This window comes from Ptiloglossa arizonensis, chromosome 1, assembly GCF_051014685.1.
Source record: "Ptiloglossa arizonensis isolate GNS036 chromosome 1, iyPtiAriz1_principal, whole genome shotgun sequence".
In the NCBI taxonomy this organism is placed as follows: Eukaryota; Metazoa; Arthropoda; class Insecta; order Hymenoptera; family Colletidae; genus Ptiloglossa; species Ptiloglossa arizonensis.
The window spans coordinates 20,961,586-20,985,195 of record NC_135048.1 but is presented as its reverse complement, the minus strand read 5'-3'; the positions used below and the strand labels follow the sequence as shown (position 1 = coordinate 20,985,195).

Below are 23,610 nucleotides of genomic sequence, written 5' to 3'. Positions count from 1 at the left end.
CCAAGTTTGCGCTTTGAACGATCGTAACGAGTAAAGCTTCTCGGTAACTTTTATATAAATGGAATAACGATGTTTAATTTACGGCAAGTATTGCTAGTTAATACTTTCCGGATGAGCGAAGTAATTCCCTGAATAACCGACAGTAAATCATCCCCGGTGTTATTTATGTTTCTGCGGCGCGAGAGAGTCGACCGTAGTCAAGACTGAGTCGAATTTTTCTGTACTCAAATGTTCGAACACTTCTGAGATTCAAATGTTCGGCGAGTATGAATCGAATAATAGTATTCGAGTATTCGAATGGTACGCGAAAAATCGACCGTTTTGATACTGTTTGAATATTTTGTTCACTGTGTCCGAATGGAAGAAATTGCCAGAATGTTTAAAAAGCGTTTCGTTGATTTTATCACGGAATGAATTTCATCTCTTTTTAATTTTCATCGTTTGAAGGAAATACTCGAATCTTCGAAAACGACGATAGACAGTGTTCGAGTCGTTAAATTACATTTACGGTGTTTGTCTAACGCTGACACGACTACAAGATCGAATTTCATTCACTCTCGAAAAAGTAACTCGTAAATAACAACTATTTTCCAAACGCGAGAAGAAAATCTTCCATACTGCGCTCGGTCGAGATACGAAAGAGAGTAAAAGACGCTCGTGTTGTTACATCGAGGGAGAAATGCGTCGTTATATCTAGAGATTACTGTATATCCTTCGAACACGAACTCTTATCTGGTATCTGTTAATGTTATCTTCGATCGTAGCTCGTATACAGTTAGTACAAACATTGTGTATATTTGTAAGCGCGCGATGCAGTGCGATGCAAAGAGGTTCTGCCCGATCGATCGGCAATACGTTAACCTCTTCGGGAATAGCGATGCGTACGTCTAGTTCACGATCGATAAAATTACGAATAAGTATTCGTAATTAAATTTCCCAACGACGCGATACTGCAACATCGTCGCAAAATTCTTCGGTTCTACATTTTTTCGAGCGATACAATTTGTCCCCAGAAGTGTTAAAATTGGAGCTGGACGTAACCGTCGAATTTTCCTGTATTCGAATATTCGAGCGCTCGAGCGATTCAACCATTCAGGAAATATCATTCGAACGGTATTGGAACGCTCGATTACTCGAACACTATTCGAATATTCGACTACTGAAACGTTATTCGAATACTCGACTACTGAAAAGTTATTCGAATATTCGACTACTCAAACGTTATTCGAATACTCGACTACTGAAAAGTTATTCGAATATTCGACTACTTAAACGTTATTCGAACACTCGACTACTCAAACGCTATTCGAATACTCGAATACTGAAACGTTATTCGAATACTCGACTACTGGAATACTTTTCGCACCGATCGAGTATTCAAATTCTCACGATATTCGAATAACGCTCGAGTACTCGAATTTCGTTCGCGTTGCTCGAGTACTCGGAAAAATATTCGAGCATCGAACGATCCGAACAGTCCCGGCCCTAGTTGAAATCCCATAGACGACCGAACCGTGGTAACAAGATCGTTTCAGAAAATTGTATCTCCGTCTGAATTTGCATTTTCCAAGCTGGACAAGCAAGTGTCCGGTGACTTATGGACGGCGGCGTATATCTTGACGAGCGGACGCGGGAACACGCAAACCGGTAGGAAAGCACGCTTAACGTAAGAGATCGTCCAGGAGGAGTACGCCTAGTTACCGTGTACACGGTGCGCGAGTTGCGACCGGTGAGGAGGCAACCTTGAAACTGGCCACCACCTCCAACTTCGTCACCTCTATCACCTACACCACCGGCGCGTGGTGCGCATCAACGGCCGGACGACCGGTCGGTAGCAACTGGCAGTAGCAGCAAGAACTAACCAGCACCGACGCGTCCGCCGTCTCTTCGGAAGCAAGCAGCAGCCAGCAGCCAGCAGCCAGCAGCAGCAGCAGCAGCAACTTAGCATCGGTGTGTGCAGCAACAACTAGAGCAGAATAAGAGGAGAAAGGGAGGGCCCGAGTCGGTGGAACGACCAAAGAAAGATCCCTCCCTTTCCTTTTCCTACGACTCCTCCTCCTCCGCTTCGTTCGCGTCGTACGTCACAGCCCTCGCGCGTCCACTAACTATCCTTCTCTCTCTCTCCTGTACGCGGTCTCGTTCTCCCTGCTCTCTCTTTCTCTCTCTCTCTTTCTCTCTCTCCCTCTCGCCCTCCCTTTTTCTCTTCCTGTCGTCCTCGCGCGTCTTCTTGCTCCCTTCGTCACGGGGAGCAAACCGGATTCGCAATAAAACGAGTCGCCTCGAAATACACGAGACCAACGAGGATCTAACCTATACGGTCAAACTGGATCTCCATCTTTCTACTTCTCATTCTGCATTCTCTTTCTCTTCCCTCTCCATCTTTCTCTTCCCCCTTCCCCATTTCTCTGTCTCCTTTTTTTTTCCCTCTTCCACTCCCTCCGTCCCGTTGCACCGTGTGTCTCCCAACCCCCACCCCATCCCTCCGACTCCCTGCCCTTTTCCTCCGTTCCCTTCTTTCGCCTGGTTTCGCCAGTACCGTCTCTCCTCGTCTGGCGCGTACCCGGTGAAAGGGACGAGGAAAGAAGGGATGGCTAGAGACCCCGCGTCGCGTTGTGAGAAAGGTGCAAGTACGACCGTCGTCGACCGCCTCGTGGGATGAGGTAGAGGCTAAGGAGTGTTAGAAAGGAGTAATCGGGGAGGGAGACGGCCGAGGGGGGTTCTGGAGGGAGAACGGAGACCGGAGTGAAAGAGTTCGGAGGAAGGTGAGACTGTCTCACGAGAGACCAAGTGGCCCGGGGGGTGTTGCTCCATAATTTCGGAGCGCCGCGCCGCCGTCCCGTGTCAACGGATTTTCTGTTCCGTCGAGTCGCTGGAGATGCGCCCAAGTGACGTGCGCGCGCGCGCGTCCGAGCCCGCGCGTCGGCGCACGCGCGCCTCGCTGGGATCCCCCCGTCTATGGTGATGTTTGCCGGAGTGTATCGAAAAGAAAAAAAACATCGATCGCGTAATCCATCGATCGGAATGAAAGAAATTTTCACGATGAACGAGAGGGGGTGAGGAGGGAACCATCTCTCTCCTTTCCTCGACAAAAGAGATCACAATTCGCTCCGTGGCTCGTTCGACCGACGAGCGAAGCGGACTGTCCTAATTATAGTGTCGCGTGAGTCAGGCAAGGAAAAGAACGTCCGTGTTGATAAGATTGCGGAGGATAGCAGGAGAAATGTTGCGTATCACCTACCGCCCGTGATCGTGTAGCTACACGAGCCTCTGGCTAGCGCGCTCGCGCTCGCGCGCGTTCCGCTTCCAGGCGAGATAAAATTTAGTGTGGACGGGTAACGACGACGACGACGACGACGCGAGCAAACGAACGAGCGAGCGAGCGAGCGAGCAAAACGACGACTTCTCTCCACGGTCTCCGCGATGGTGGTTTTTTAATCTAGAAATAGCTGACGGAACCGCCGATCGCGTTTCACTCCGGTCGTAGGCAACGGTGGGAAAAGGAAGAAATACCGGGGCGGACGCCGGAGCCGCGTCGCGAGCGTATAACGAGCGCGAAACGATGCAGATCGGACGAAAAACCGTGTGGAAATTAATAACGATAAGTGCGGATCGATGTAACCGCGCGTAGGATAACGAAACTCAGCCTCGAGATCTCGAAAGCGTTAAACGCTAGAGGGAATTGCGAAAAGAAAAGAAAAAGGAAAAAAAAGGAAGAAGGAAAAAAATAGCAAAGTGCTTAATTGCATGCGTGCCGAGGTTGAAGAGGACCTTGCAGTCCTCCCCACCCTTTTTCTCGCTCTCCTTCTTCGACTCTTTCTATTCCTTCCTCCTCCGCGGCTCCCGACCCTCCTCCTCCTACTCCTCCTACTCCTCCTTCTCCTCCTCCTCCTCCTCCACCTCCTCCTCCGCTACTCCCTCTATCGACGCTCTTCTCTTTCGCGCGTAATGATAAACAGCCGCGTGCTCCCTGTAACGATTACGCAAAACGTTTGGCCTTCTCGACGCGCTTTTAATTTAGACCGCATCATAAATAAATAAATAACATCTAGTACGATAACTGAAGGAGGCCGGATGAGCCGCAGCGGGCCTCTGCGCGCGAATTAATTAATTAATTTCTCGGCAATTACGAGCGCGCTGATAACGCGCGCAAATATCCGACGTAACCGCGCGCCGCTCCTCGAGCGCGTTTCACCGTCAATTTTTCCGAAGGGAATCCTCCTCATCGGACGTTTCTTTCGACGAACCGGCCCGATACACTATCGAGTCGTCGATCGCGACGCGGACGACGTCTCTTTCGACGTTTAATCTTTACGCAACGCCACCCGGTGGCACTTTTTATCGAATATCGGGACGATTTCAGCCACGTAAGCTCGGTAAACGCCGGGATTGATTAAGACAGCGTCGCGGGTTCGCGCGTTCTCGTATTTGTCCAAAAGGTTACCGATTTCTCATCGATTACAACGGCGAAATCGTTACTCACGGGAAGATGACATTTTTAACGACTCCTCGATCTCCGCAACGGACCGAACCGAGCGAAGGGCGTATCGATATTTTCCATCCGGTTACGATTATTTCGATCCGCGACTCGTCCTTCGCGATGGGCTCAAGGACGCTCGAATCGTCTCGAGACTCGCGCCGTTCCTTTTTCGAATTGTTTCGAACCGGTGACGAGACTACTCGTTCAATTTGTTCTGTATTTCCATTGTCGACTACACTCGAACGATTCGAGGATTTAGAGAGTATAATTCGAACGCTATTCGAATACTCGAGTGTTTGTATAGTTTCTGCACCGATCTTGTATCCGATTGGTAGTATCGGAGTAACGCGACGCGGACGACGAGTATGGTTCTTTAAGTTTCTCGTCGTGGTTCAAATTTTGTTAACGATACTCTGTGCAACATTACTATTTTCTATTTATAATTGTACGCAGAAGTTAGGACAGACCCAGTTCTGTCTCGAATCTATCTAAAGTATCTTTTCCAAATTGATGGATCATCGGTATCCAAAGTGTTGGTAACGTAATTTCTTTCTCGCAAAGACGCGAAAACATGCATGAAACGTTGTTACACGTCGGTGGAACTTATATAAATGCAAAGTCAGTGTTCGTTCCAAATTACGATTAAAATAATGTGCGTTCATATTTCACATGCTCCGTAGAAGGGAATCCCCGGCGCAAATTTTTTTTATTCGAGCAACATAACTTTGTAGAGCATTAAATAGCAATGGAATGTGCTCGGCGTGTTTGTGATATTTGTGCGGAGTCCATGTTATCGCGTTTTATGGTGCGCGTTCTCAGACACCGCACACGACATCGCGTAATCCAAAAAATGGTGAACATTGAAATTATAAATACGCGAAACGGATATGTGAAATAACTGACCGAGCGTACTCGTAACGTTAATATTTCTTTCTTAATAGACACGTATATTTTACCGACGCAAAGAGATTTGTAATTTCATCTTGCAAAAGATCTCCGCGAGACGTTGTTGTTTCAAAAACGATTCTCGCGGTACGGGATAATGTGATTACATTCGAAAGATCGAATAGTTTCGAAACGATACGACAAAGTTATTTGCAATGGTATTTCGAGTGTGTCCAGCGTGGATAATAGTCGGGAGCAACGTTTCGGAGTGGAGCGTGGGCTAGGTGCAGCACTCGAGCCAGAGGTTCGAGATAGGACCGAGACCGAGTCGTTCAATTTTTCTATATTCGAATGCTCCGGCACTCGAGGTTGCGAATACGCATCGAATACAATTCGAATACTCGACCAATTCGAACGCTACTCGACTACTCGCCGAGTAGACGAGTATCCAGTAGCCGGACACTCGTGTCGTATTTCGATAGCAGAATTCGACGAGTAGTCCCGACCGTGGTGTAAATTTATAAATACTAGCTCACCGCTGCCGTTAAGAATACTCGAACACTCGAATATTCCAGGTTCGTTCTAAGCGTTCGTGCGAACGCTGCCCGTAAAATATTCGAACACGAAATCGTTCTAATACTCCCGGTTCTGATTCGAGTCTCGTAAAAACTTTCACGACCCGTCGAGACTTTCCAAATTTTCCACGAAAGTTTCAACAAGTTGGTGTATCGAGCACGCGTACCGGCCGATTCGAAACTCGTTGTTTCTCGAACGTTTGGAACATTACCGATGTGAACGCGTCGCGCGTTGTTCCACCGTCGTCTAATCGCAGTCGTTAGGAAAGGTTTCGATCGGTGTCCCGCGTATCGGGCACCTTCGCGGCGCGAAAGAGCAAAAGGGAAGCGGTATCGCGCCGAATTGCGCCGTCGCCGGCGTGCATATCGCATCAGCTGTTCCTCGACCTCCTTTCCGTGCGGCCCTCGAGCGAAATTCGTCTACCGCTCTAAGTATAGCCAGCCGCTGCCGTAATCTCCGGACGCGTGCACATCGTTGACCGAATCTACGAATGGCAATAGCTGCGGGTAGACGGCTGTCCGCGGCGAGCTCGCCTCGGAGAAAGAGGGATAAAGAAACAATCACGTATCTGGTACACCGACTCGAATTAAAGCCGCACCGGTCGGCCATGAAATTCTTTCGAAGAATGTTTATAAATAGTTCCAATGAAAAGTAAAACGCTCGGCGAGCTAAAGGTTTCGTCAATGAACGCGAGACCGACGCGACGCGACGCTCGATCGACGCGCCTCGCGGGATGAATGAAAAGGGCATCGAGGGATCGAGGGCCACTTCGGTTGTTTCGCGTAGCGCGTTACGTAAAGTCGCGAGCACAGAGGACGCGGGCATCGAATTTAGAACGAACCGAAACGACCGACGAGAAAGACGATCGTTCGGTTTCACGATTCGGAAACGCGACGACTCCGTTCGTCGAGTGGAACTCCGCCGCGGAACGGATACTCGCGAACTAACTTCCAACGAACGAGGAGCACCTTGGTCGGTTTTCGACGAAACGAGCGTACCGTGGGCTTCGCGCTGGCCCGTCGTCTGCGACGTTATTCCGACGCCAAGTGTCGCTTAAAGATGTTTGTGTCACGAGCTAAACCAGTAATGAAAGTAAACACGGAGGAAACCTGAAGCCGAAGGTGTTTACCAGCGAGTCATTCAAGCATTTCACTATCGATCACGGCTGAAAGCGTATTCGATGCATAACTGGAGCAACGGCATAATAATTCCTCCGGATGAAAAAGTTTCTTTACGCGCTGGCTGCGCGCGAACCGATTGGGGCCCCTCCGCCCCTCCGGTCCCCCACCCGGTCGCCCCGTCGCCCGGTCGCGGGCCAAACGTTTTCAAGAGGAAGAAAGCACGTGGGTGTGCGGATAGGTGGCAAGAAGAATAGACGGGTTGGAAGGTCGGCGGAAAGGAGCCGCGAGGGGGCACCACGGAGAGGGGAGGACCGACGGTGGGTAAGGGAGGGGGTAGAGGGGGGACGGGGGGTGTCCAGAGTGTAGAGAAAGAAAGAAAGGAACCGAGGAAGGGGAAGGAAGAAGGAGGCGGTGAAAACGTAACGTTCTATCTCCTCGGTTCGCGAGAGACTGAGGAGAACGCGCAAGCGCGTTCTCGCGCACGAAGAGCACCGAGGCGGAGTGAGAAAAGAAGCGGGAAAGACAAAGAGCCGGGTGGTGGGAGGGAGAAGGAAAAGAGCGAAAGATAAAGCGTTCCCGCTTGCGTACGATGAAAGAGGACGGGACGAATCTCGGGAAGAACGAGATAGAAATTATAGGAGAGACAGCGCGGACGCAAGAAGAAAAGGCTCATGGGAGGACGAACAGAAAGAACGGAAATGTACGGGACAGGGACACACACGGGTAGGGTCTCGTCGTAAGGAAAAAGAGCGCGGAGGGGATCCGCGGGGAGCTCTCCCCGTTTCTCATTCTTACGTATTACGTGCACGAGTACGAGCCGGAGTCTTGTATTACACCATTACCGCGACGAAGAGAGGCTGGTGTCCGATCGCGTACGTACGACGAGGATGAAAGTACGCCGCGTGTAGAACCGTTGGGATTTCTCGCGTGTGCGTCGCCCGCGTACGTGCGCGGGCCACCGCGGCCCGAGATAGACTTATGCATACGGCTAGATACAGAAACGAGAAAGAAAACGCGTGCGCGCCCGCGTCCGCGTCCGTGCCCGCGCGAACGAGCCCGCTCGCGCTCGCTCGCTCGCTCGCTCGCTCGCGCGCGCGCGCCAGACCGGGAGCGAGAGCGACACCGAGACCGAGAACGAGAATGAGAGCGGGAGACACGCGGAGGGAGAGAGAGAGAGAGAGAGAGAGAAAGAGAGAGAGGGAGAAGGAAAGCTCGACGAAGAAAGACAGACGAAGACTCTACTCCTATCGCGCGACGTAACGTGCATGTGCATCGGGGTACACCGACGCGAGTGCGCGGCACACGTACGCGCGCACACCCGCTCGGCGCGAATCGAGGCGCGCGCACACCGACTCGAGCCGCGTAAACGTACACGGAAGGAGCAACATCTCACAAACGAGGCCTAGGCAAGAGAGCTATTTGTAATGTAATAGTGAGAGCACCAGTGGGGAAAGGGAGAGTGGAGGAAGGTGGTGGTAGGTGGAAGGGCGATGGTGGGAGGAAAGAGTAAGCGTAGGAAAGAGATAGGTAGAGGGAGAACGAGCATCGGAGCGAGGGAGACGAGACGAGGTGCCACTCGACGAGGAACCAATACTACGGTCCCTTTACAAACCAACTCACAAGACTCGCGAGGTCTCCTCTCTAGCGTGAGTATTCCGCCAGGGAGTTCTCGAGGAGAGAGAACCGTGCATTTCGGACCCTCAACCCTTTCTGGGCTCGCACCGTAAGCCACGGGGCCCACCTGGCCTCTTCTCTCTACCACCACCGACGACACCACCACCACCACCACCACCACCATCGCGGAGTCACTACCACCGTTGCCATTATCGTCGTCGACGTTCCGATCGGTGGATGGTGTATACACACGTTTTCGAGGCGCTCCTGTACGCGCGCGTCCACCACTACCATCGCGTCGCATCAACCACCACCACCATCGTCGTCGGTCACCACCACCACCACCACCACCACCACCACCACCACCACCACCATCTCTCGCCGACTGCCCGGTCTACCTCTCTCCGCGTTTACCTAGGACCAGACAGAGAAAGCGAAAGAGCAAAAGAGTGAGAGGCGAAGAGTAAGAGAGGGTCTCGGCTTTGCGCAAAAGTTACGACGGAGCGAGGAGCAGTGAGACACACCGCGGAGACCGGAAGAGACCCTCTCTCCCTGAAGAAGTCCTCCGGCGAAGTGAGAAAGAGAGACCACGCGCGAAAAACATATAGGATCGTTTCGATCGAGTGTGTCGACGACTCCGGGTGTGCGAACAACGCGTGTGCGCGTCCCTGTGTGTGTGGTGCGCAAAAATAACGACGAAGCCAGCATTCGTTGTCGAACGTTGTTGTTGTATTTTTTTTTTTTTTGTCGCAATACCAGTTCTCGTCCTCGTCGTCGTCATCGTCATCGTCTTTTAGTCGTCGTCGTCGTCGTCGTCGTAGTCGTGGTGGTCGTCGTCGTCGTGGTGTCTTCTACGTTTACGTCTACGTCTACGTGGTCTACGTCGTGGTAAGCGACACTCGTGCGTCGCGGAGGCCACGTGGTCTCGTTCCTGGTTTCGTTCTTCTTCCGGGTTCCCATGGGAGCGGGCATCGAACACGATCGGACGTCGTCGCTCGCGGCGCAAAATTCTCTCGACTCTGTTTCGTGATCGAGCGCGCAACGCTCCCGTAACACGAAGCGTCGTTACGCCCCGTTATTATTATTATTACTATCGTCGTCGTCGTCGTCGTCGTCGTCGTCGTGGCCATCGACATCACCATCGTCATCGTCGTCATCGTCGTCATCGTTGTACCGAGTGCGCGATCCTCGACGCAACGAAAACACACCAGACACGTGCTCATCCGCACGTGCTTTCGACGACGCACGTGCTCTTCGGGACAGGTCCTCGGCCGCGCGTGCTCGCCGAAGCATCCTTTTTCGGGATCACGGGGAGGCAAGCACCCTAAGGTCCCGGGTGTTCCGGACAGTTCCCGATCGACGTTCGAGCGAAAGCCCCGTGACGGGACGGGACGGGACGTGACGGGACGTGACGGGACGGGACGGGACGGGACGAGACGGGACGGGACGAGACGGGACGAGACGGGACGGGACGGGACGGGCGCGTCCAGCTCCGTTGGTACGCCGATTCGAAAATTACGGGCGGAATTCGCGTGTAGTCGCGTGCGCGCGCGCGTGAAAGAAACAGGTGTCGTCCGTCCGGTCGTCGTCGTCGTCGTGGGTACACCCGTGGGGCACCCGGTGGGCCACCGTTGCGCGCGATCGATAGAAAGGAAGTGAAAGGAGACACGAAGGAAAGGGAGAAACGAGGAAAAGAAGAAGCTTCGAAACGAAGAGCGAGGTACACTACGGCCGTTCGGTTACCGCTTACGTACCCGAGCAAGAGCGGGCCGACGTTGTGTAAGAGCTGAAAGTAAAAGTTGAAACCGCCGACTTGGGCTCGCGCGGGAGCGCGTGCGGAGCGCGCTAAAATCCGATCCTGTCTCGTAGGCTGGGCATAGCCGAATATTCCTGGCTCTCTCTCTCTCTCTCGCTGGCACGGTCGTTCGCTCGCACGCTCGCGCGCTCACCACGCTCTTTCTCCGTGACGGCTTTCGGTTTTGGGTCCCACCTTCGAGTTGTTTCTCCTCGACGTGTCTCGTAACCGATCGCGGCCACCGCCGTCGTCTTCGTCGTCGTCCTCGTCGCCGTTTTCGTCGTCGTGGTCGTCGTGATCGTCGCGATCGTCGCCGTTACTGCTCGTCGTCGCGATCGTCGACGTCGTCGTCGTCGTCGTTGTTGTTCGTTGCTGTTATCGGGTGATTCTCGGTGAAAGAGGCGATCGTCTGGAATTCGAAGGTTCGTGAACACGCACACCGTGCGCGAAACACGAAACGGGAAACGAGAGCGACGAAAGAACCGCGGTGTGGCAATTGTGCAACGACGTTTCTAGCCGGTGAGCCGTTGCGCGGCCGATCTCGCGCGAAATCCGTCTACCGATTTCTCGCGCACGGTTTACGCGCGGACCCCGGTTCCCGCGGGTGTCGCGAGACGTGGACACGGGCTGGAATCAACGGGAAGACGAAGGAGAAGAACGCGAGCACGGACGACGGTGTCGCTGTGTCGCTTAACGCGTGGATACCGCCGAACGGACGACGATACACCAGCGAAGAAAGCGATGGGAACGATCGTATGGTACGCGTCGTGCGCCACGAAACGCGAGTGCTCAAGGTCGTCGTTGGTGTCCCACCGGTAACTCGCTTCCGGGACGAAGAGAGAGAGACCGTGCAGCCAGTTAACCAGCCGGCCAGCCAGGCTGCCACCCTGTTCGTCCAGCCACCGGGGAGCGCGCGCCCGATTTCCTTCGGGTAGAAGAACTCGAGGCGGCTCGATTCCTCGATCCCGTTCGCCTGTTGCCGCGCTGCGTCCGGGCTACCCGAGAGTTTCGTAAAACGGATTACAAAACCCAGAAGAGAAAGGAGACAGAGAAAGGGAGAGGCAGGGGAGGAAGAAGAGAACCCGACGGAGACCGACCGACCAGCACGGAGAAAGAGACCAACGGAGACCGAACGAGAAACAGAAAGAGAGAGAGAGAGAGAGAGAGAGAGAGAGAGAGAGCCAGAGAGCCAGAGAGAGAGAGAGAAAGAGACGACGAGCGCAGGAAATCGCAAGCCGAGGGATACGACGCGGTGGAGATACGGTCTTCGAGCACCGTGTTCCGGGGGATCGTCCCGTCGAGGGTGGACGACGACGAAGTTGGACGACAAAGTTCGGAACGAGTCGTCCGTAGAGGAGAAAAGAGGGAAAGGGACCTCGTCGTACGGTTGTCCGTGTCGGAGGCTCGAGGACGTCGAGCACCCGGAGGACGGAGTCTGAAAGACGATCCGGATGTGGCTGGATCCACTTGTTTTCGTTCGCGTCGACTCGCGCTTTTCCGTTCCTCGTTTCACCGCGGTGACCGCCACCTGGAACCGGGGACCCGATCGGTGAACATCGATCGATAAATCTCATCTATCCCCCACCACGGACCATCGCAACCGACAGCTATCGACCGCGCGTACTCGCGCCCGTTTCTGGTGGATCCCGTTGGATCGCGACGAGTAAATCCGCGGGCTCGCGAGCGCCGTGCGCGGAGACACGCGGCCGAGCGGAATTAAAAGTGCGCTTAAAAAGGTTAGCGGGATAAAAAAGGCGCGCGCGCGAAAGGATAAGAGAAAGGAATAGGAGCCACCTCCGAGTCCTTGAGAGTACCCAACGGGTAAAAGTGCCGCGCGCGGAGCCAGCCGGTTGACCCTGGGCAGCCAACGGAGCAGACCCCGTTGGAAAAAAGTTCTCCACGTCGTCGTCGTCGTCGTCGTCCTCGTCGTCGTCCTCGTCGTCGTCTTCTTCGTCGTCGTCGATCGTCGATCGTCGATCGTCCTCGTCGTCGACCGTCGTCTTCGTCCTCGAACGTCGTCGTTATCGTCTTCGATCGTCGTCATCGTTTTACCATCCCCCACGAGCGAGAGAACGTTCGTCGTCGACGTTTGAAATCACAGGCGACCCGGACGAGAGAGGAGTCCTCCACGCGATCAGGAAACATCGACGGGCCCGAGAACGCGACGTTGGGCTTGTTGCTTTCACTTCGAATTTCCTCGTGGACGGAACAACTCCGCGGCGTCGCCGCGCGCGTATCGAAAACACGCAGAAAACCCGATCGCGCGAGCGACGCAAACCCACACACCGTTTCTCGCCCCGTGTCGCGGCTCGTATGTGGACGTGCTCACCAGTGTGAAGTGTTTCAGTGCCAGCTACCGGAAAAAGAAAAAGAAAGAGAGCGAGAGAGCGAGAGAGAGGGAGAGAGAGCGAGAGAGAGAGAGGGAGAGAAAGAGAGCGAGAGAGAGAGAGAAATAGAGAGAAATAGAGAGAGAGATATATTTATATATATATATATATACAAAAAGAAACACGCTTATATATATATATATATACATATATCGTTCACCGAATTTTTTTTCTTCTTCTTTTTCGGCCCGTTTTCAACCGTTCTCTGTACGTCGTCGATAGTTTTCGTCCGCGTTCCGAAGCAAACGACCGCGCAGCGAATCTGTTTCTCGGTGGTGAGATCTACGCTCCCCGGTATATCAATGTACGTCACGTGTACGCACCGTCGTCCTCGTCGCCGCTATCACGGGATTTCGGGTCGTCGGCTCGTGGAGATGCTTCGTAACTCCTCGAGAGAGTCTTAACGGAAAATCATACTACGTTCGCCGAATTTTTGTTCCCTTTGGATACCATATTGGATAAAGTTGCGGACGATCAGAAATTACAAGGTGAGAAACATTATTATACTCTTTTGCTTTTTCGTACCATCTTCGCATCGCTCCCCCCCTCGTCCCCGTCACCGTCACCGTATACCCGGCCCGTGACGGAATCCCAACGATTAAACGCACCCGAAAGCGGGAGCCACGCTCCGATGTAAACATATTGGTAAACGTTTCCTTATCGCGCGGTGACGCGCACCGAACCGATTTAAATACGACACGCACCGTATTCTACAACTTCTGTAAATCTCGTTAACCGCGTAGATAAATGTAGTTCTTTGTACGCGCGACGCGCTGAACGATACGGCCGATAATATTTACATAAAAGCGTCGTGCCCCGTCGACGCGACGATTCTCTACGCCGCTCTTTGATACGCAATTACGAGCACGCGGGAATAAAGAGAACGTTCGAAAATCGGTGTGCATTCGTCGACTCGTCGTCGTCGTTCTCGATTCGACGATCGATAGATTAGAATTGTTTCGCGAAAATCCCCATCATCCGGTAAATCAAAAAACAGATCGACGATTTATTTCGATTCCCGAAACGGGTAGATAAACGAGAGAATATTAGTGGCGCGGCCGTGTTGAACAAATTGCGCGATTATCGATACCGCGAAAGTGATCCTCGACGCGTGGCTCGTCGCTGCGTGGCTGTGAATTTCAACGCGAGAGTGTTACTTTTACATCTCTAACGACGACAGTTACCAATATCGTTCGTCTTGTCTCGAATCGGAGTTCGAAACGGAGACTTTAGGAACGGTGTATTTTCGCGAACCCGGTTCGTTCGTTCGTTCCTCCTTGTCTCGGGGAGAGTTCTCGAACAGAGAAGAAAACGCAAAAAAAGAACGCATACAGAACCCGCCTACGATTCAAGTTCAGGTGTTCCACGGCCGTAGGGAACGTTAGTTGCGCAACCGTTTTTAAGAAAGAAGAAGGAGACGCGCTCTCGAGAGTCCAATGTGGTCATCAATGGCTCGCGATGACGGATCGTAAAGAAAAAGCGATCTTGAGTCAAGGTCGGGCTCGTCGAAAGGCGTCTTTACGCTCGTCATTTCGTATTCATGTGGCCATTATCTGCCGGATATATTTATGTTACGCTCTCGCATAGTCCGTGCGCATACAGGAGTTTTGCATCTACACAAATATCCCGACGATGTGAAACGAAATTACGGTCAAGTTCGAAAGGTGAACCGGTCGAAATTCCGGATTAATTTTAATTTGCGCCTCGACGAGCCGCGAATGGATATCGAGATCTTTCGTTGAAGAATCGAGTGGGAGAAAGAAAGGGAGAAAGAGCCGCGAGTCGATGGAATTCCTTTATTCGTGAACACGGACGAGAGGAACGGCACGTTCGTTCTTTCTTTCTTTCTTTTGCTTTCGAAATTCCCCATTTTCCTGTTCTCTTCGTCTTTCGATCGAACGATCGGATACCACTCGCGCGTGTTTCGCGATATTTTTCACGTCGCGGGCAATCGTCCCGCTCCGGACAGAAATTAGAAAGCATTTTACGCGTACACGATGATCCGATTACCGGGGACGATTGAAAAGTTACAACGGAATGACTTTCAGGCATCGAACAGGAAATATTTTTATCGAAGACGGGTTGGCTGCATGCTTTAGCGACTCCGTGTTAGCTGCACATTCGCGAATAAATTATTAGTCTCGTAGGTAAACGAACTTCCACGGTAGCCAACGTTCGTGTTTCGCGGCAGGGGCTGGGACGTAATGGTGCAGTTCCTCGAGGGTGTCTTCCATAAACGTGAAAATTCATTTTCTCGAGAAACCGAGAACGTTCGACGCGACCGTTGATAATTTATTTTTTTTTTTTTGTTCGTTTTGTACTTTTTTTTTTTTTAGAGAATGCGATCGGACCGTTGACATCTCCGCGCGTTACGGGAACAGTTATACCGAGACGGGGCAATGTATTATCGTGAAATACTAACTATATATTATCGTAGAAATGACACGAGTTGCTCGTAGCGAAACCGGGACGGTATATAACGCGAAATGTATTTCGAAATACGTTTCAACGTGTACAATTCTCTCACGGAATTATAAATAGAGTCGACGCTATCGTCAAAGTCAAATTTATTATTAAAGACGTCACTCGGATCACGCACCGAATGCACTGAAACGTAACGACGCGGCGGGGAAATCGAATAACTTGACGTTTCTTAACGTTAACGGACGTTAAGTTATTCCAGCCACTATGATCCGAGACTTCCGAGCGTGGATTGAAGTTAGAGAGCATTAGAAAACGATGATACACACTTGTAGGGGTTTGATCGTCGACATACAACAGGGATTAATGTACACGGAGCTCTCGATATCGACCAGAAACTCCAGAGGTGGACGTAATGGTCCTTCGCGTAACGTACATTCCCGGTGCACAAAATATTCCAACGATCCGGTATTTCACTAGTCGAATACTCGAATAATATTCACCAAAAACTTCAATTGTATTCGGGTATTCGAATACTCGAACGCGGAAGAATACAAGTACTCGAGTATTCGAACGATGTTCACCGTACACTCGTCTCGTTCGACTATTCGAATACTCGAATGCGAAAGAATTCGAACAACCGAGCATTCGAACGATGTTCACTATACACTCGACTCGTTCGACTATTCGAATGCGAAAGAATTCGAACAACCGAGTATTCGAACGATGTTCACCGTACACTCGACTCGTTCGACTATTCGAATGCGAAAGAATTCGAACAACCGAGTATTCGAACGATGTTCACTGTACACTCGACTCGTTCGACTATTCGAATGCGAAAGAATTCGAACAACCGAGTATTCGAACGATGTTCACCGTACACTCGACTCGTTCGACTATTCGAATACGAAAGAATTCGAACAACCGAGTATTCGAACGATGTTCACTGTACACTCGATTCGTTCGACCATTCGAATATTCGAATGCGAAAGAATTCGGACAACCGAGTGTTCGAACAGTCGAGTATTCGAACGATATTCACCGAACACTTAACACGTTCGAGTGTTCGAATACACGAACACGGAAGAATTCGAATACATTCGATGAAAAGAATTCGCGAGCTCGAATGATTTCCCCGGCGTTCTTTTCGCGCGACTATTTTTCGACGGGCAAACAGACGGTTAACGTTCGAGCCGCGAAGCCCAATCGCTTTTATCTGTGTTACGTGTTCATTGATCGGCGCATCATCGATTCATTACAGGAGGTAATCGCGACTCTCGAGCGATTAATTAACGAGGAAGCCGGTAATGAGTATCGCACGGTTCAGATAGACTACGATACCCGTTCGAAACAATGTCGCACACCTTCTCGCGTCTATCGGCGTCGATTAACTCCACGACGATCGACGCACCGTCGACTAAATCAATCGTGAATCATGCCCAATCGATCTTACGTAAGAGGAGTTTACGTTTCCCCGCGTAATCGCGATCGACAGGTAGACCCGCGTCACTTCTTATTTCTTCGTTCGTCGGAGGTTTCGCGAGTCTCTACCGGTTTTCCTTAGAGCACTCGATCTCCCGGCCGACTATCCTCGTTTGTCTCGCGGCCCGGATAAACGCTTTCGTATCGACGACGCCGACGATTCACTCGTCCGCGATGAATTCGGTAACGACTGTGTCCGATCCGGCGCGGAACTGCACCGTAGCGCGGAATTATCGCGAGGCGAAAAAACATTTCATGCTCGATAACAAAAACTCGATTATCGCGAGCCGATTGTAACCAATATAGGTGCCGCGAGATAACTATAATCGGAAACGCGAGTAGAGCGTACAACACCGTGTGTGTATATTTAACTCTGTTGCAATTTTTTTGTTTTCACGCTAAACGTTGCACAGATACGGAGCGGCAGTAATAACATCCGGCAAAACATGGATGCTTAAACGTATTTCAATGTTCTTGCGGTCCAGAATGACATTATTATCGCCGATTGGAAAAACGAGTATCCAGCGTACTGCACCTACGGTGAAATTATCACGGTATTCGATGAACACGAGTGAGATTCAGTACTGAACGCAGAGGGTCTGTTTTATAAGCGTCCGAACGCTACGAATTTACTTCCAATATTGTTATTCGAATTGTAGAACGCGTCGAACGGAGATAAAGTACGAAAGGAAACAACAAACCCCGAGAGGTCGATTTATAGTCGCTATTCGAATACGACGAATACATGGATACTCGATCGAAGCATAAAACGTTCGAGTACTCGAGTGTTCGAATTGTACTCGAACAGTCGAGTAATCGAATTATATTCGCGTGATCGAGTGTTCGAATTGTACTCGAATTATATTCGAGTGTTCGAATTGTACTCGAATTGTACTCGAATTATATTCGAGTGTTCGAATTGTACTCGAATTATATTCGAGTGTTCGAATTGTGCTCGAATTGTACTCGAATTATATTCGAGTGTTCGAATTGTACTCGAATTATATTCGAGTGTTCGAATTGTACTCGAATTATATTCGAGTGTTCGAATTGTACTCGAATTATATTCGAGTGTTCGAATTGTGCTCGAATTGTACTCGAATTATATTTGAGTGTTCGAATTGTACTCGAATTATATTCGAGTGTTCGAATTGTACTCGAATTATATACGAGTGTTCGAATTGTACTCGAATTATTCGAATCCAAAAATATTCGAACGCGGAGAACCTCGACGCGTGGCCCCAGCTCCGGTTTCGTTGTCGTAAAGTTTGAAATAATTCGCAATGTTATTGCGAGCTATGCCGCTCCTCGAGCTGCTCGAATATTCCAGCGTACGAGAATATTTTTCACGGACGAGCTATGGAATTAGCGAAGGCAACGGCGATGCTTCGGGGTCGCTGAGTTACTCGACACATTCGTCACGCGACACCAAACTTTTCATTCATGCCGCGTCGACACCGCTAACTTCGCCTAAACCGTTTGCAACATATTGCCACTTAGATCGGTACGATTACGACCACGATTGGTAACGATGCGGAGGACATAAAGTATGAAATGCAAACAAGTGCTGACAGACGTAACTCCGTACAATTTACCATTATAATCGAATCGTACGATCTACTTTCGGAGAAAAAGGATGGTAAAAGTAACGCGACGACCGAACTGTGAAAATTGTTGATCCTTCGAAAACGAATATTTTGGAGCACCAACGTTTCGGAGCGGAACGGTTTTCGACCAAATGACAGGAAATTATCGCGTACCTATAAATTAGTTTGTTCAATGAATAAATTATATTTCGATTTAATGGACCATTTGATATGCATTAAGGGGGTCTTCTACTCTGAACGTTTAAAACGATCGATTTATTTTCTTTTTTTTTCGCACTATCTCAACATTTCAAGCGTTGAAAAGAACTTTCCGTTTTACATTGTTATATTCAAATTTGGAAAGTAGAAAATCTATGATATTTTACATTCGTAGTAAATACGAAACTATGTTCTTTCTTTGTAATAAATGTTTTTATGATAAATGAATACTTTTTTTGTGAGAAGAAAAATATATTTGCTTGAAATATGAATAAAAGAATATTTAAAATTTGAAAATCTTATATGTAATGCTTGAGTAAAAATTGTAGTGTTTCGGAGTAGAAGATTCCTTAATCTTAAAAATACTGAGAAGGCAAAGATAGAAGAACTGTATTATTTTTCTCTTCTAACAGTTTTGCAAAATATTGTCCATTGCTACATATATTCTTTCGGTTTAATTTAGCGAGAACATAAATATAAAAGGAAAGTGACAAAGGAGAGTCATTCGAGTAAACTTTGAAGTGTCTTGGTGGTCCCTTGTCAATATTTCGTGTGTTAATAAATATTGTTATTGCAGTCGTATATACTTTGTTTATAACCACTCGCCCAGATTGAAATATTGCCAAAAGACTAACATACGGATCGTGATTTTTACAATATTAAGCCAATTCATAAATCAAAACGGCAAATTGGCGACAGAAACATTCGACTTGGCCGGATTGCAAAAGCGTGTTAACAATGTGAAAAAATACGATATGGAACTAACGAAAAAATAACGAATCGGAAGAAAAGACGCCACAAACGTGTAACTGAAATAATATACAATAGTGCATTTCCCCGGAAAAGCCCCACAAATGACAATTTTGAAAATTTTACGTAAACTGTAAAATTTTGGTTTCCTGAGATAGTTAAATGCATAAGAAACACTGTGCCAGCATTGGATTTTTCGTTTCTGATCTCACAAAGCAGTATATTTCGTCAGAAGTTGAGAATTTTTACGACAAATATCTCTTTCTTATTCGAATCCTAAAACCTCATTCACGTACAATAATATGTTTTCAATTTTAAATAAATTGTACATACTCTTTCATTAAAGAAGCTTTATATATAGGCATATAGTGTACTTTCGAACAGTTCATACTGAATTATCATTTATATTTACTCGTTTATCGAAATTTAAAGATAAGTAAGAATTCAATGACTTTGCAACGATTATAAAACATTGATAATAATTTTGTTGCACTTCCCGGTTCGATCGGGTCGAATCTTATCTCATTACGTTCCGTAAAGCTTTACGATTACAATTAAAAAAGAAATTGATTCCGAATTATCCCGATTTCACGTTTTGTAATTAATTTAGCGATTAATTTAGCGTGCGTTTCGTTGTTCCCAGAGTTGTCGCGGCGAATATCTGGAATATATTAAAACAGACCTTAGTTCCTTTACTTTCTTCTTTCTACTTTCACTTTTCTGTCATTCTGCTATTTTAAGTTTCCTGCTTTTTGTTTCCCAGTTATGACGATTCCTCGTTCAACTCTCGAGCGGTCTCGGGCCCAAACATATGGTGACCAAAGTTGCGCGCGAGCGAACGAGTAACATTTTCCAAACTTTTCTAACCTGTCGCTTTCTCGGCTTGCCAGCGATTCTCCCCACTTTCTTTTCGTTTCCGTGTTTTCTTTTTTTCTATCCTAAATCTCTCTTCGTCTCTTCTCACGAACTTTAAGGACGCGTGTACGACGCCAGAAGAGATCAGAATTCGGAGAGTCCGGTTCGAGGTTCGGTCTAGTTTATCAGTGTCGTGATCACGCGTGAAGAATCGAGACCGGCTAGGTGCACGATCAATAAAATCGGAGTATTTTTAAGAAGTGCAGGTGTGGTTTCTTCAACGTTCTCACCTTCTACACTTCAATGTTTACATTACCCGTTCAGCCAAGTCTTCGACTTATTGATCGCATTCAGTTGGAGCAGTGACTTCACATAGTGCACACTTTGTTCGAAGTTTATGTTCAAGTAGTGATTAATTAAGTGTTTCAATTCAGCGAGAATATATTTATACTGTACAGATATAAAAATATCTGCGAGTTCTTCGATGCAAAGTGTTGCGTATCCGTGTCTAAATGATGAATCGAAAACAATTATTTAACATAATGCAGGAATGTGGCGATCGAAACGTTCATAGAAAAGTGGAATATTTAGAAGAGCATTTGTTACATTTGCAAAATTATACAAAACGAGAACTTGAAGCGTTTAAACATACATTCTCGCATGTGAAGTCGGAATTTAAACGGAGGTGGTTGTCCGTTAATAACAAAGAAAGTCTGTTTAAAACAAGAAATGAAAAATTGCTGGAAGGAACAATGGAGATTTATGCAAGAGGTTTATATAGTTACAAATCAGAGAAACCCTTTTCTGAATTAAGTGAAGAAATTGAGGGCTTTGGGTCAAGCTGCTACATTGTTAAAAGAGATTACAAATTGTCCTAATTTGGCAAAACAGTGCAGAAAAGGTCCTTCTCATACTGATCGAGAAAGTTGGAAACAACTGTCACCTTTACGAGCACTTTTTCCGTTTGTCGAGGCAAAATTGTTAAGAGGTCGGTATCAAATAATAAAAAGCTACGATAAAACATTTCTTCCTTGTTACAATCTTCTTCGAAAAGTTAAAAAGACTGTTACCCTCTACGAGAAGCATTTACAATAACAGAAACATCTGCAGAGGTACAATTGCAAGATTTGTTACACGACTACTCGTTTGTTGATGCATTTAAAGGAAATATTATACAATTTAACCGAAGATGAGACCATTTTACTGCAATTGATATGCAAATGTGGATGCGATGGATTTCAACAATCGAAATATAAATAGAAATTTGCACGTAGCGATGATTCGAACGCGAATGTATTTCAAAGTTCTTTAGTAACATTACAACTTATATGCACCAAAAATGATAAAATAATCTGGCAAAATCCCACATCATCTTCATCGAGATATTGTCGATCTATTCCACGTACAATTTTTAAAGGAGTCTACACGTATAATTGCTGCAGAAATATAGTACGTTCAAAGGAAAATAACAAATTTGAAGAAAGTTAATATCGAGAAAAAAACATATCTGTAGAATACAAAGTATTGTTAACAATGATTGATGGGAATGTGTGCTACACTGCCACAAATACAAAATCTACAATGAAGTGTCTTACATGTGCTAGCTCAAAACAATTTAACGAATTATCCGTAATAAAGGAAGTAAATCCAAACTTACTACGGTCTGGACTATCAATTCTACATAGCAGGATCCTTTTATTAAAAAATTTATTACGCTCATCCTACAAATTACCAATAATTAAATAGTAAACAAAAATAAGAAAGAAACACAAATAGAACAAGGACCAGGACGAGAACTAGAACGAAAACGAATCTTAAGAAACATTTTCTAACAGAAGGTACTTGTGTGTTTGAAAAATTATACACATTATTAACTATAATCTTTCTCGTTATGTATACATACACACATACAATACATACAGCAATTTAAAAACATCAAGAAAATGTACAGTACAATACACTAATCTCCAACAACGGATTCCAAGCGCCGAAAGAAAATTTCACTAATGATCGTCGAATGCGTTGTAAACTAGAAAGTTCGATCTTCGAAATTGTATTAATTCGTCAAAATCGAACGACGTGTAACGGAGTTGCAACAGTTTCAACGTTACGTAAATTTCACGACCCCCGCCCGACGCGACGAAACGAATAAATTACAATAAAATCGTTAAAAAAAAAAAAACGATTCCATCTAAACGCGACTCGCGAACCGATCGAACTCAACCGACTAAGATATACCTACTCTCTCGTCCAATTGTATCGCACCTCCCATCGAAACTATCCATATATTAACAAAATGTAATAAGTCGCGTTGAAAACTTATTCTCCGATGCGAACGAAGCACAAAGTACGCAAACGTTCTCGAGGAGTGCCCCCACCAGAGTGTTTTCACGCGACAGGCTCGTGACTTCTTTCCAGCGTCCCGTGGAAATGAATTTTTCACGTCGTGCGCGTCGTTCTCGCTGAATTTTCCCGCCATGTGTCCGAAACGGTGAAAGTAGACGTGTCGTGGAGTGTGTCCTGGCATTTGGCAGCAAAGGGTGAAAATAGCGTTGGTTTGGTGCGCGGTCGGTGTCTCTTGATCATTTTCACCTTCCACGGTCTGTCTGCGGTCGGTCGTGTCTCCCTGCACGAGCGTTTCTCGTCCTAACGATAAGACGGTTATTAAGACGCGGTTTCGCCGCGGCGCGGTGGCCCTGGATTGGCCGAACGGTTTCGACGTGCAGGGTACACGTTAAATGAAGTTGCAATTAAGAGAGCTAAAAGCTGCGCGGCTGACTATGCTTCTCAAGGCCTCGGGCCTCGCCGGAGCGTACTTCCGCTTCTGATTAGCTTCCTCTTTTCCCACATCGTCCTCGCCGTTTTCTCTCTCCCCTTCTCTCCCATCTCCCTCTTTTCTCCTGTCCTCTCTCCGCTTATTATTTCCCTTTCCTTTTTTCCTCCTCTTTTTACCTCGGTTTCCCTCCCTCCCTCTCTGGCACCCCGTCGCACTCCCCGTTCCCGTTGCCCCTCGACATCTCTCCCTGCGCGTTCGCTCTTGGCTCTCTTTATCTCTGGCAAGCGTTATCTCGCACCGTGGGAAACCGCGCGTGCGATTCGCGCCGCGAGAGAGAGGAAGTCCTTAGTCTCGTTCCTCGGCCACCCGTTTCTGCTTTTGGATCTTGATAATCGGCCCTCGGTGCCCCATTGGTCGTGGACGTTGACCGTGTCGGATTGTCGTTTCTTATAGCTTTTCGGCGTGCTCGCGTGATTCGCTCGAACGGAAGCTCTTTCGGCGCGTTCGCAACACTCCTGCTGCAAACAGAAACATCGAACGTTTTCGATTTTCCCGTAACCCGACCTGCCAATGGAAAATCGTCGATATTGTAACTTCGATGGTCGAATTTCCCAATTTAGCGAACATTTCTTTTCTTTTTGTTCGTGATGATTTTATTTTCTTCGA

At 48.2% G+C, this 23,610-nt stretch overlaps 1 protein-coding gene across 4 annotated transcripts in view; it reads left to right on the top strand.

The window, feature by feature from the left end:
• Positions 1-8,589: 8,589 nt before the first annotated feature.
• The window catches only part of Ken (zinc finger and BTB domain-containing ken and barbie protein), a 53,694-nt gene continuing 38,673 nt past the window's right edge, over positions 8,590-23,610 (top strand). Inside the window, exons 1-2 of one of the 4 annotated variants that reach the window (XM_076304951.1) lie at positions 8,597-9,561; positions 13,078-13,343. The gene's annotated coding sequence lies outside the window, so the exon portion shown is untranslated. Of the gene's footprint in view, positions 13,344-23,610 lie in introns of all 4 variants that reach the window. The other 3 variants (XM_076304947.1, XM_076304961.1, XM_076304937.1) reach the window with 3 other exon arrangements.